The sequence below is a fragment of the Pteropus medius genome, unplaced genomic scaffold (genome assembly GCF_902729225.1).
Source record: "Pteropus medius unplaced genomic scaffold, Ma_sr-lr_union100, whole genome shotgun sequence".
NCBI lineage: Eukaryota > Metazoa > Chordata > Mammalia > Chiroptera > Pteropodidae > Pteropus > Pteropus medius.
The window spans coordinates 1,972,679-1,987,584 of NW_024349222.1; positions in this window are offsets into that span (position 1 = coordinate 1,972,679).

The window sequence follows — 14,906 nt, forward strand, 5'->3', positions numbered from 1 at the left end:
TTCGTTTATGCATTTAAAATTAAGATGGGGGCATAAGGAAGATTACATGAAGATAAGAGAAAGTGAGGCAGGTATCAGATTACGGAGTAGTTTAGATTATCTGCTTTCTTGAGGGTGGCTATGTCTTAGAAGGAGGGGTCTAAAAAAAGAGGCATTTCAAAGGTGCACAGAAACAATGGACAAGGCTTTCTTAAGGCAAGGATGTATCTTTAAAGTATATAACTTAGTAAAGAAGTAGTATGCCTGGGGTAAAACTATCCACCATGTTATGCTCAGTTAGGAATTTACAGTCAGATCACTCTGTGAGGTTACTTTTCATAAAACTCCCTTTTAAAAAAATCCACAATAGTCATACTCAATAAAATGTGACATATTTCTTGATTTGGGGGCTCATTTAAAATTATGATATAATCTTTGCTGTCCTCTCCCACCCTCATATCCATACACTGCCCAGCTCTGCCCTGATGTTTGCTCTAGAAGGTTCTGTTGCCCTCTGATCATTTTGTTGTTTTGAGTGTTGGGAAGCACACTCAGAAAATCTTAGAAGGGGAGATATTTATTCCTGCACCTCCTTTTTTTTTACTTTTCTGCAAATCTGACAAAAGCTGCATTTCTTTATGTCCCTAAGGCTTGTTTAGTGGTCTATTGTCCCAGTTTTTATTGCACTCCATCAACTGGATCCCACCTACCTTATTCCTTCCACTATTGTTCATACCTAGCAGTTTCAGTATCCTTGCTGGCCTTTAACTCTGCTCAAAACTTTAAACGATCCTTTTATCAAACTCTCTTAAATTTTATCCTTTTCAGTGTATCATCTCTTTTCTGCTAGAACCCCAACTGACATACAACTCTACTCTTTCAATTGGTTATTCTTTTAATGTCCGCAGGAATTAATATCTATTAATATTAAATTCAGTTTTGGGGTATATGCATCTGTGTGTGTGTGTGTGTGTGTGTGTGTGTGTGTAAATACTCAGAAATAGATTGGCTGATGGTCTACCTTTGGTACTATAGAGGTGAAAAACTTTCCCCTTCTTCCCTTCTGAGTTGTTTGTTGGTTCTAATGATTAAATGAAGATAAGACAGATTAACAGGGGAAAAACAAATTTCATACATATGGAAGTCCCATAAAAATATGAGTCAGGTAATTGAGGGTTTTATACCAACCTAAGCTAAGGAGAAGGTGATAGGGGTCTGGGGCTTCAAAAGGGAGAGAGACATTTCATAGGAAGATGAGAAGAGCAGAGGTTTGGTAAACAAATGATTGCTATGTCATGCAGATAAATCTTCCTGATATCAAAAGTTATCTCTGCTAATAGCTCTCTTCCTGGTACAGGCCCTCTATTCAAATTATTTTAGGCGGTTAAGGAGGTGAACAGCTCTTCCTGAGTCTGCTGGGCCCCACTGTCTTCAGCTCTAAATAATCCACGTACCAAAGTGGCACATTCTGGGATGGCATATTCTGCCCCACTTCAGTACTTATTTTGTAATATTTAGGTATAAGGGTTACGTAGCAGTTAAAAAGTTGGAAGTGTTCTTAATTTTTCTATGCTGTAAAACAATTTACTTATCATGTGATAATATTATTAGTACATGCAGTATTAAAGTTGAAAACTAATGACTTGTGAGGACATGTGGTCCTAGGGTGTTGATCAATATGGCTTTAATATTCCCCTTAGCTTGACTCACGTTTAAATGGGATTCTTCCTGACTCCAGGCCTCTGACTACTCTTTTCTTAGACCATTTACTTCAGAAAATTTGAAATTGCAAATTCTTACTCTACCTCTTTGAGATATAAATCCTTTTAAAGCCTCTTGACAGTTTTACAATCCAGGAATATCTTTCTCAAGGAACTGAAGTGAAATATAATCATCGAAGATGATAGCACTGCTCTCTCTCAGTCTCTGTGGGAGAGTAGAAGCCTACATCCAAGTAATAAAACTATCTCCTGTCACAAAGATAGAAAAAGGTTTAATTTTCCTTTAGGTAAGGCCAATTAGCAAACATGAATGGCCTAAGATCTCCCCCTCCTCTTCTCTTAAAAATCCTTTGTTATAGCAGAATCGAATTCAGAATTCAGTTATCTTCCCTATAACAATAGCCTTGGATAAAATCATCCTGGTTCACTTAACTGTGGTCAGAACAATTTTTACTTTGACAGAATCTTTTTGACATTTCTCTATTTTTCTTTATACCAGCTATTAGTTTACACTTTTCCAAGAATCACTTCTTAGATGTATTAACATTCCGTTGCCTTTCTCTTTTCCATTTCAAAATTTCTGCTTTTATATTTGTGAGTTAGGACTCTTATATTTTTTTAGTATTTTTTATTCTTTATGTTATAAAATTGAATGTGTTCTGTATTATTTTCATTTTTTCCTTTTGTGAGTAATGAAATGTTTTAAGGTGGTTAATTTACTCTCAGTGCAATTGTCATTACATCTCATAGTTTTAAATGTTTAGTAATAATTATTTGACAATTGAATTTTGATTATTTCTTTTATCCAATAATTAAGAAATAATATAATAAATTTCCATATCAGTAGGTATTTTTTATTTCTACATTTGCAATTTCTTTATTGTTTTAAATGTAATATAATTGGAGAAATTCTCTCTGATTTCCATTGTTTTGGAATTTAATAATATTATTTTTACTCAACATGTAACTAATCATTATATATTTTCTATGGATAATATGAATCAGCATATAGAAATTTGTATTGTTTAGTGTAATAAATATGTATTTAAATATTCCATTTAAAATGTTCTATTTATATATAACTCATTAATTGGATTATTTGTATTCTATAGCCTACATTATTATTATGCACACTTAATGCCAATGTCAGGGAAAAGTGTAAACAAATTTTATTATTATTGTTATAGAATAAGTGTTGTCATTCCAAAATTCATATGTTGAAATCTTAACTGCCAATGTGATGGCTTTGAAGGTGGGTTTTGGGGAGGTAACTAACTCATGGGAGCAGAACCCTTATGATTTGAATTAGTGCCCTTAGAAAAAACCCCAGAGAGTGAATACTTCCTTTATACCATGCAAGATTATAGTAAAAATATGGTTCACTAGAAAGTGAGCCCTCACCAAACCCTTAATCTGCAGGTGCCTTTGGACTTCCCAGACCTAGAACTGCGAAAAATAAATAGTATATAAGCCACTCAGAATATAGTATTTCTGATAGCAGCCCAAATAGACTAAGAGAATTATGCTGTTTCTGTCAATCTATCTTTTAATCATAAGTAATAAATAACTGCTTCCATTTAAAATTTTTGCTTTGAATTAATTTTTTTCTGATAGTATTATACAACACTATTATCATTATTATGACTATTAAATTGTTTCTTGTGTCTACTTGGCCATTTTCTATACTTTCCCTTTCAGTCTTTCTGAGTAACTGTAGGGTTTACCTTTTGAACTGATACAGAATTGTATTTTTATTATGACCTCATTTTGACATATTATTTTTCTCAATGTTTAAGAGTATTTCATTCACATTAATTATTTATAAGATTTCCTCCCTCTGTACAATCAATTTTTGAGTGATTTATAAATTATATAATCTGTTTTCATTCTAATTTTGTTATTTCAAACGATATTCTTAAGCTTACTTAAAAAAAATCAACTCGAGGAGGAAAAGGATATCTACTGACCTGATCATTATCTCTCATAAAAGCTGAGATTTATGGACTTCGTATCTTTCATTTTCTTTTTCTCTTCATTGCTCCTCCACTCCTTGGTTTGCCTTTATTTAAGAGCTACAGCTTATAATAATTTTATTTTTCAATTCACCATTATTTCTCAAAGTTTATCAACACTTTTTCTGATATTTTTATAGATATACTATTTGAAATTTTGTTATATACAAGTTATTTTTTTCTTTATTGCATCCAATATTATTAAATATTATTTATTTCTCTTTGCATATAAGTGTATGTATGTGTATCTATCTTTAATTATGTGATAAGCTCTACTGGAGTAACCACGATGTTCTTCATATCCTCTTCAAATTTCTGCAATGCCTAGCACAATGTTTCTCTATATTGGGATTCCGCAAGATTTTATATTTTATTATTGATTTAAAAGCTCGAGGGAAATAAGCCAGACAGGAAAAAAAGTTTCTGAACATTCTTCAGTCAGCACTAATATTTTCTATTTATTTTATTTTTCTGAAAATGAAAGAAAGTTTTACATTTTACAAAATGCTTCTAACTCCAAGGACTACTCTGTCATTTTATTTACCAAAAGAAATGGAATGATCAACAACTAGTATTAGAGATATACATGTCCTAATTGTGAAGACATATAATAATAATTTTCATATTTATGTGTAAAAGGACTCTAAAGATTTAATTTAATATAAGATAATAAAAGAGATACCGCATTGGCAGATCCTTTTCTCACTGTCCAGAACTTTTATTCATATGTAGCTATAAATGTGCTGATGAAGTAGAGAGAGGAAAAAATATTTTAAGACTATTTAAAACATTGAAGAATTTTCATAGTTTTGAATTACTGACTAAATGTACTGTTTACATTATCTTCATTATGAATATTGTTACATAATCCTATGAGTCTATATTTTTAACCGAGATTTGTAAGACTTTAGTCCCCAAATGTTCCTGCCCAATTCTGTTAAACTGAGATTGTCTGATCAACAGTTACTATACCCTGACTTCATTCTTGCTGTGCCTACTGACTGGCCCATGACTAATATAACCTGTTTCCCCACACCTTCCAGGGCTTTAAATAGCAAATAATTCTTGAAATGAGTTTGTCTTCCTCAATTAAATAAAATCTTAGTTACTTACCCTTCCTCTCACCATCACTTACCTTAAGTTGGTCTTACTTGCAAAGTTTTAATAGAGGCTTGAGCTAACTGCTTTGTTTGTGTGATTTTTTTCTCTTTCCACAGTTTGATAGTGTATTCGGATTAGAACCAGACTTCTCTTTGCCTAGCCTAGAATGCTTCAGTGGGGATAGAGTGTAATGAAGACCCTTTATGTTTTCCCTCTTCAACATGCTCATAGCTGGGCGTCAAACTGCAGAAGGCCTGCCACTGATCAGGACTCTGTCTTTTTGTGCAAAGGGCTGCTGGCACCTTTATTATTGTTACTATCATCATTATTAATATCCTTAGTTTAGTCTTTACTACTTGATTTTATTATTGCTAAGAGCTTTTATGTACTAGATAAAAATGTAGCATTGGTTTCGATTTTTGAGGACTCTTCCTAATGTTTTTTACCAATAAAAAACAAAGAGCAACCATTATCTACAATTATCCCAGGAAGTCATTTCTCATTTGCCTATTTGTACGGATGCCAATAGCACAAAATAATTTTTGAAAAAACTTGAAAAGGACAATCTAGATTTACAATCATCGCTTCGAGGAATTTTGACATAATGAAAAATTTTCTCTTTAGAGACATCTCAGAACGAAAAGGAATACATAGTCTAGTTTTGTTTGTCTAAAAGAGAGACACCTGTGAGGGAGTTCACTTTATATAAACCAGCTATAAAAATTTGTGCGTGTGTATTAGTAAAGGGTTCCTTTATCTAATCTTTCTCTCCTTCACACAGAGGAAGATAAATAACTTTTGAGAATAATAATTTTACATTTTGTCTAAAACTACCTTATTCAAACTTCTTTTTATTTTATTTTTTTCTCCTCTACTATATCCTCTCTTGGAAAACTCAGAGATTAATTACTCAAAAAATTGTTTTCATTTATTTACTCTAAAAATATTTAGTCTAGATAGTAGACAGTAATTGCCTTCTGATGAAAAAAAATTGAAGTACAATTACTAAGCTGAATTTATTTTGCTTAAAATATGTTAACTATGTTAAAAAACAAAAACAAAAATCTGCAGCTAGGGAAAGTAATTGAATAATGGCTTTACTCGCTAGATAAAAGAAAAAAAAATGGCTTCTAATTCTACAAAATGAGAAAGTTTAAATATAATTTAAGGAGTCTTTAAAATTTAGTTTTATAAACACAAGCTTATAAATTGTATTACAAATAAATGCATATGATATTTGTGTTAAATAGTTGGATAGCGCAGGTTAAGAAATATGTGTCTTCTATATTTTATTATGTAAATTAATGTCAACAAAATATTCCAGTTTACACAAAACTGGCTAAACATCTAGTGATTTAACCTTTTTAAATTTTCCAACATTGATTTATGAATCAAAGAGACTATCATTGCTCCTACAATAGTTTAAGATTTCAAATATATAAAATGGCATTTAGAGAAATTTATTGGTAATAATAGGATATCTCTTAAAATGTTAAATCTCATAAATTATAATAATGCTATGAATAATAAGGGGTTAATGTGTTAACTTTAATTACAGTTTCTAAATTTTTAATTAACCATTAAGATCTTAGACAAATATTAAATTCTGTTGATAAACAATCTTGAAAGTTTTCCTTCAAAAATAATCAATGACTATATCTTTATAAATTAATTGAATGCCTTTTCTAAAATTAGAATTGTACCTTCTGTTTTATAAAATTTAAAGATTCTTTTGATGACAGGACACAACACATTGACACTCAAGATAAATAAAATACAGAAGAACAGAGGGCTCTCAAGAAGGACTACCCAGGAGGTCTCACAACTCAGCTAGCTGGAGCTGTGGGGGCCACTTATGTAGGGCAAGCAGGGTGACAGCTAGATACAATGGGACCCCTGTGGATTGGCTGACTTCAATAATTTGGAGGGCTTTGAGGCACAGGGCTGTCCCTAGTTTTCTGGCACCAGATCCATGAGATGTTTACAGCTTGAGTATATAACGCCCTGAAGTATGAGAGCCCAATAAAGTTAGTGAGAATGTGAGCTTAATCGGCTGGCTGCTCACAAGGGGAAACTGACCAGTCTTCAGCGAGGACCTCAAAACTGGGCCATGACAGTGTTAAAAACTCAAACTATTTTATACCCTCTTTCGATGTGATCAAATCAAACAACATAATTCATTGTTTAGTTTTCACCATACCAATGAAAAATTGGCCCTAATCTTAACAGTATGTTAGGCAATTTCGCTCAAAATTTCTGAGGCATGTCCCATCTGTCAACCTCATAATCCTGACAAAAATCTATAAAAGTGAGACATAGGTAATTGAACACTGGCAAATGGATTTTATATAATTGCATCATTCAAATAAACATTACTGTTTGTGTTTTCTGAATGGCTAGAATTTTTGCTCTATCAAAAGACAACTGTCTCAACAGCAACTTAAAAAAAACAAAAACTGAAACTTTAAGACTATGTTTCAAACCTGGGTTATATAATTTAATTATATAATACCAAAGGCACTCATTTTATATTCTTACATTTAAAAAAAGCTTTTCAAGACACTAGAATGTAGTTCTCCCTGGATTTCTCAATGTTCCTGCAGGGCTCTAGCTCCTGAGCATGAAAATTGACTTGCTATAAAGATAAGAAATGTCTTCTTTTGTCTTCCAGAAATATTTGCTCTTCAGTTTAAGTTGAAGCAGAGGTAGCAGTTTATATATTATCTTCCTCTTTTAAAGATTTATATTCATTAGGGAGATAAGATTTCTCTTTCAAGTGGGAAAGAGTACAACTGTCTATCAATTTTTGTATAAACTACAGGGTCATAATTTCAGACTCCTTTTCTGTAGTATAAGAAAATCACTTTTGTATAGGCATGGATAACTGCCTTTCATTACACCTTTCTGAGAATGGGGTATGGAAAACAGGGTTATTGCTGTAATTACTAATAGTATGATTTTAATCTGGAAATCTCATACTTGAGTTCGGAATAATATAAATATAGGTATTATTGTTTTATTCAATGTTGCTCATCATCAATAAACACCGTTGTCCTTATCATCCATATTCGACAAAGAATATTGAGAGGACAAATGACTCTTAAAAGTTTTCACAATTATCTAATGTAATATTATAAAGTTTTAATGCACTACAATCAAACTTATTACTAACTGGTAAAAGAAGCTATTATCAAGGGTAAAGTACAGACCCTTGTGTGACCATGAGCCAATTGAAAATGATTTTGATTTAAGACATCTCTTTAACCTTATCAGAAGAGACCACATCAGATAGTGTTAACACAGACACTGAACGGAAAATCTAAGAAACTGACCTTTAGGTTCATGTCTCTTAGTTAAAAAGACGTTATATATGCACTTCCAGAACTTCAGTGCTGACAAGAGATTCTAACAATATTCTCCAGAATCTTGAATCAAGCAGTACAATGTTAAATATTCTAGAACCAGCACCCCAAATGCCTGGAGCCAATGATTGCCACACCTTTACATAAAACTCAGACTCCATCCTTTTTTACCTAATTCTGTTTCTTCTTTTTATTAATTTAAAATTCTGTTTATCTTTAGTTGTTTTCATGGTGCAGCATTCAAACAGAGATGAAGGTTTGAGCTATTAGTCTTTGATTTGTTTTATTTCTTCCACATTAGTAAATTCACTTTTAAACTAGTAAGTCTCTTCCACACTCTTTTTGGGTCAAATAAATATGTTAGAATGTCATATTTTACTTTTGGTTTCCCAAATATTTCTAATGTTCATTATTGTACAAGAACTCTATTTTTTATATGAGCACAGTAAGGATTATAATAAATACGTCGCGAGGAAATCTTTTTCATTTCTTAATGTGAATGATATGTATCTTGAGCAAGAGTTAAGAAAATAACCAAAAATATGATTTTAAAAGCAATTTAGTTATCTCATAGTTAGAATATTAATTTAAAAGCATGCTGTAAAAATTTGATCTTACCGCAGGATGATTTAACAAGGGAGTTATACTGATTAACATCTGTACCATTTACAGCAGAAATAGTTTAAAAAGTGATATTCCCGGAAGATAAGAACTCTGCAAAGGCATGAAATGCCAAAGAAATCTACAAACAAACTGAATTATAACAGTTTATTTTCTTTTACTTTCATCAGTGTGGGACTAAGAAAACTGACAGAAAATTATTAATTTTTCCAGTTTTTGTGCATTTGTCTGTTTCAGAGTTAGACTAGAAATGAAATGCTTTATTCTCAACTTATTAATAGAAGATCAGAGTTCATTAATACTATAACTAATTAGGATATCTAATTATTTTAAAGACCAGGGCTATAACCTGATTACCTGTTTAACCTATTAATAACGTAGTTATATTTCCATGTTGATCTTAGAGCTTCTAAATCGTTATTAAAATTCCATTTCCCCAAACTCTGACATTCTTTGTTGAATTTTGCCCTTATTTGAAATGATAATTCACATGGAGGCATATTTTTAGATTGTTAATATATTCATCATTTATTCTATTACTTTAAAAAATGTTATTTTTATACTGTAAAAATCTAAAACAGTATGAATATAGTAATTTAATTTGATAAATCTTTTCATAGCAGTGCCCAATTAAATTTTGAAATAAAAAAATGAATCAAGAATCAAATTTTTAATTTTCAAACTTTTACCTATGGAGAATATTGATACATCTCAGCTACCTATAACAAACTAGTTATGTTTTCGATATTTTTACCGGAATCTCTGAGTAATATCATTAATTTGGTTGAGAACTGACTTGAAAACTCCTTTGTAAAATTATAAATATTTGGTTGTTTTGCAGGGTGGACCCCCACCCAAAATTTGATTCAGATGTTGTAGCTGACAACACTACACACCCAGAAAATGGAAAGTTTGTTCCTCACACAAGGAACTCCTGGGGAAATCAAATTGTGCAAACAGGTGGGAGGTGCCTTGGGCAAAGCAGAGGGAGTGTTTTTAGAAGATGATAATTAGGTGATAGTTCTTATTCACAGGCTGGAGATCTGTGAGGTTTAAATTTCCCACCTGGTCCAAAGAGGGAAGAACATACAAGCTCTTTTACCAACCTGTCCAGAGTGTGGCCAATGGGGAAAAAAAGATGCAGGAGTACAAAGAAGTCAATAGTCGAGCATCAAAAATGTAGTAATCATGTAAAATATATGTTATACATCATCTTTAGGTTAAATAATTTGCCTCATTTTTGAAAAGTAGCATGGCATTTAAAAAAATAAAATAAAAAGTGTTGGACCAGACAGATCTAGGATTTAGATTTATTTTCTGCTTCTAAATAGTCATATGATTTTGACTTATTCATTTTATACCAGTTATTTTCAGATTTTTTTCCCTTCTTCTATCAAATGGTATTAATATTTAATGTACATTCTGAGGATCACCCTCACAATGATGAGGATAACCCTCATGGTGAGCATAAGACAATACATGTCAACCTTTTGGCAGATACTTTACTTTTTATTTTATGCCTTTGAAATAAATACTGGTAATTATGATTCTTGTTGTTTATTTCCAAAAATTATTCTGCATAGGAATTCAGTAAAGCTAAGTATTTCATGAGTTATGCTGTGTGGGCTTCCAGCTCTAAAAGTCAGTGGGACTTTCTGAATAAAATAAATCTCAGTATTTGTAGGTGGTACAGGAGTCATCACTGTCTCATTAACTATGGCTAGGTGGGGATAAAAATAGAATCAATAACTATGTATGGTGCCAGGCAGGTACTAGATTTACTGGAAGGCTCACTTCATAAATTATATAAATTGTCTAAACTCTATGCTACATACCTAAAATTAATATAATATGAATGCCAACTATAATTTAAAAATTTTAAAAAAGAAAAAGATAATGGTATAAAAGATGTTATGAATTTACATAATTCATAAATTATATAAATTGTCTAACCACTATGCTGTATACCTGAAATTAATATAATATGAATGTCAAATATAATTGAAAATTATTTAAAAACGAAAAAGATAATGGTTAAGAAAAAGGAGAGAAATGCAGTGGCTGACGAAGAAAATGTAAATACTCAATTCTTAGAATCTTGAACCCCTGCATATAGGTTTTGAAAAATCATCAAGAATATTAGATCTTAAATGTTGCAAGGTCAACTCTTTTTTAATTATTAGTGTAGAAATTTATCTGAAGTAAAGAGTTTTAGTATATCACTTTTTAATAAAATTTAAACATTTTACATTATTTCTGGCAAAAGCATATTATTTTCTCATTATATAAATTTAAAAATATTAATTTTATTCCTTCTACATTAGAAAATATTATATAGTAGACACAATTGTAGTTATGAGAAAATTCAAATGAAATAGTGCTAGTAAAATTAGAATTTTTAATTCCAAAATTTTTTTCAGTATTTTCTCCTATGTAAAATGCTTTAAAGGTTATTCTTAAAGTTATTTAAAAGACTTCTTTCAAATATTTGTAATATTCTAGGATATAAAAAGTAGCAGTGCATTATTCTATACATTTAAAAAATAAAAATTTGTATATAAATACATAATACACTTATATTATGAAAAGGGAGGTGGTAGTCACAGTCAGTTGAGAATTTCATGATGGTTTTAATTCTGTTACAGAACATCAGTTTATTAAAGCTCAAGGCTTACTCCATTGGTTCTTGATCTTAGAGGGTCCTGACGCTTTGAGAAGAGAGTAACAAAGGCAAAGAACTAGTTGAGATATTAAACAGGTATGTGTCTGTTTCTTTGTAAGACTCCAGAAGCTAACTAAACATCAAATTGCTTTTGTTTTGGTTAAGCTGTATAAATTCAGTGTGGTGAACTTAGATATTTTATGCTGATCAGAAGCTGGTGACAATGTGTGGTTTTGGTTAAGAATTAATTTAAAATATGTCTAATAGACAAATATTTCAAAACCTGAAGTCAATGAGGGGTTTATAATAATGTAAAGGGAATTGATTGTGAATGGTTAAAGAAACACTAGTAATAGAAAGGAGACCAATGATCAGATCAACCAGTTTTTGATTGGTAAATAATTTCACCAGCAACTCTCAGTCAGTTTTGGATTAGCTTAGTTTTTGAATTAGCTTAGTTTATGTCTAAATACAGTTGACTCTTGAAAAACATGAGAGATTGGGGACAGAGGTGCATGTGAAGCAATGACCTCCTGCTCTGTTGAAAATCCCCATATAACTACCACTGGCCCTCCACAGACACACGGATTCTCATCTGTGGACTTCATCCTTGAACAATAGGGGTCTCATTTTCCTGGGTCAACTGAAAAATTCCACATGGAATTAAACATGCACAGTTCAAACTCATGTTGTTCAAGGCTCAAATGTACTTCAAAGGAAGTCATTTATATACTGATATTATGGGGACTTAGGTGACAAAAACTGTGCTAGGTATTGGAGAGAAAATCGAGAATGAGGCATATGTCCTCCTGGGCTTATGATACTCTACCTGTCCGTGGGATCCATTCTCTGCCCTGGAGTGCTGAGCCTCACAACTGGGACACTAGGCCTCCCTCCCCTCTGGATTTCGGCTGGTTAGAGTCAAAGAAGTCACCAGCAGAAGATAGGAGGGCAGCAGGAGAAAGAGATCGAGGTGTTTATTCACTGTCTTCCTCATAGTCCACCCTAGTTTAGCAGTAACTGTTTCTTCTGCCTGCTGGATTCTGGTAACTCTCCTTTGCACTTGATCTTCAGGCCTCAGGGCAATTACATTTTCCTGCTATAGTGAGACCTTGGATACTCTTGTTGGAGTGACTAACCCTGCTTATACCTCTAAAAAAAAAACTTAATTAAACTTTCTTTAATTAAACTAAAAAAAACAAAAACAAAAACATATTTTAGCACATATTCAAGGCACATCTTATTATATTCAGACCATAAATTTTATATTTAAAATTATATGCTACATAAAATTAAAGATTAAACAGCTTTCTCCCTTTCAATTATTTACTACCAGGATATTGTATAAACATTTCTTGAAAATATTAATATTTTTAATTTTATTTTACTGCTTTCTTTTCCATTTTATATAAAAAATTAACTTCAGTATGTCAGAGATATTAGTGTCATATATGCATGTAAATTAAATAAAATTGGACAGTTAGTATGTGTAAAGTAATTAATGATTGCTAATATTTAAGCTATAATGACTTTTTAAATGATTGGCATACTTGCAGTACAATTAGCTGAAATTACTTTAATAAAACCAGTAATGGGTTTTAAAATAAAGGCAATATATTTAAAAATCTGCATTGCATTCAATGTATGTACTCTCATTACATGAAAATCAAGATCTTCCTGAAAAGATCTTAATAGGGGAAAAGTAATGAAAAAAATACATGCACATAACAAATAAAATATACAATGGCCTATTATAAGAACAATTGAATTTTCTTTCAGGATGGAAAGCTCCTACTTTGAACTGATAATTCTGTTTCTTTTTGAGAAACTAAAATAACAAAGAGAAATAAATTTTTTGGCATTATTTAATACATACAAGTGTCCTATCACCTATGTTTACTTAAGCTTTGAAAATCTAACATATACTAACTCTTTTCAACATATGCCAGCAACTAAGCTCCTTTCCATTGCTGGCTTTTTATACCTAAACTCAGCCAAGCTCCAAGTCAGGGTGGTAGCAAGGGCATAGTAGCCAAGTGTACAGTTCTTAGTGTTTGAAGTAGAAGACAGCTGAACTGATCACCCAAGGATACGTCACCCCATTCCACACTCATAGACCATATAAAGCAAATTTCTTTATAAAATTACTTTAGGTGGAAAAAAATGTCTGAAAGAATTTTACTTCAAACTATTAGCCTTGATGATCTGTACAAATGGGGAGCTCGAATAAGACTATAGGAGACTTTTACTTTTTACTTTATATAAGATTTATGTTGTTGATAATTGCAATAAATATTATAATTATAGTATATATTATTTCCATTATTTCAGAACAGGAATGGAAAAGTAATTTTCAAATTTAAAAATAATTTTAGTAGAATTTTATATGGCACTTCAATATTCTCTCAAATAGAATTTCTATAGTCTATGAACTTTGAAGTTATCAAGCTTCTATGTTATGATAGGTGCAAGGCTAGGCAACGATAATACTGTGAAAGACCCTGTTCTTGCAAAGCTCACAGTGAAAATTAGAGAATATGCAAATATAATACTTTCTCATGCTTCCAAGTAATGAGAGATTGAGTATTCAAATTAGAGCTCAAATAAATATGAAGAATAATTAAAACATAAGATGACAGAATAAGAATATGATAAAAGAATTATGTCCTTGTGGATATGGAGCACATGAGATGGCTGAATTATTGGAACCAATAAAGTAGTTATCAGGTCAAAATGAACCAGAAGAATAAAATGCATTTAGGAAATAGTAGAATAAGAGAAAGCAACAATAAATTGAATCTATTTTATTTAAAGAAAAAAGAGTTGAATTTTCAGCAAAGGTCATAGGAAAGGAATTACTTCTGTGCTTATTTGCATTCATATATTAGTTCATGCTAAAGATGTATTTATATATGTTTCACAATAAAATACCTATCATAATTAAATAGGATAGTGAATGTATAAATATATAACAGTGAAAACAGCCACAATTTATATATTTATAAACACAGCAGACAGTAGTCTAATCCTGAATTGTAGTCTCTAATATTGTGGTAAGAACTTAAAGTATAAAGTATAAATGCCTTCCAATTTCAGCATTAGTATACTAAAGTATAAAGTATAAAAGCACAAAAGGAAAAAGTGTTAAAAAAGAAGAACACACGAATAAAGAAATCACTCTACCAGCTAATTATTTATAGAAAATAAAAGTAGCATATTTCTCTAAAAGGAACTCAGAAAATCTTCCAACCTGGCTATTTTTTAGTTTAAGACATTTAGTTTAAAACATTTAGTTGATGTTCAAAATGTTGAAAGAATTTACTTAGTTTTTGTACGATAGACAAATTGAATCTGTCACCTCGCTAAGCCTCAAATAAATGTTTATACTGGAATCTGTCATTAAGATGAGAATATTTAATAAAATATTCTATTTCCTGTTAGCTGAAGA